Raw genomic sequence first — 402 nt, forward strand, 5'->3', positions numbered from 1 at the left:
ACGGGGGGGGGAGGGGAAGGCAAAACGGTAGCGTGTCCCCTCCACGACCCCAGCACGCACTCCCACTCACCTTGCCCTTCGTCCCCGTGACGTGGATGATGTTCAGACGATCCAGGTCCTCGACCTGCGGGGTGAGCGCCGCGTGAGACCCCGGGGCCGCGCGTCACGTGGGGAGCCGGACACGTGCGGGGACACAGATGCCATAGCGGGACCCGTGGGCTCACCTGCAGCCCGCTCCTCTCCAAAAAACCCCGCATGGCCTCCAGCTGGGCCCGGGGGTCCCCGCGTTCCCGCTTCACCTGCTCCAGGTAACTGGCGTTTGTCTGCAGCGTGTTCAGCGTGCGGATGGCATCCTGGAACGAAGCGGCGGCTGCGGCGCCCATCACGGCGGTCTCGGCCCCG

General features: G+C 69.2%; 1 protein-coding gene across 1 annotated transcript in view; it reads right to left on the reverse strand.

The window, feature by feature from the left end:
• CDK9 (cyclin dependent kinase 9) overlaps nucleotides 1-402 on the reverse strand; it is a 10437-nt gene that overhangs the window by 209 nt on the left and 9826 nt on the right. Inside the window, exons 8-9 of the transcript XR_004161658.1 lie at nucleotides 225-353; nucleotides 71-124 (exon numbers count right to left, since the gene is read on the reverse strand). The gene's annotated coding sequence lies outside the window, so the exon portion shown is untranslated. The remainder of the gene's footprint in view (nucleotides 1-70; nucleotides 125-224; nucleotides 354-402) is intronic.

Source organism: Meleagris gallopavo, chromosome 19 (assembly GCF_000146605.3).
Source record: "Meleagris gallopavo isolate NT-WF06-2002-E0010 breed Aviagen turkey brand Nicholas breeding stock chromosome 19, Turkey_5.1, whole genome shotgun sequence".
Classification (NCBI taxonomy): Eukaryota; Metazoa; Chordata; class Aves; order Galliformes; family Phasianidae; genus Meleagris; species Meleagris gallopavo.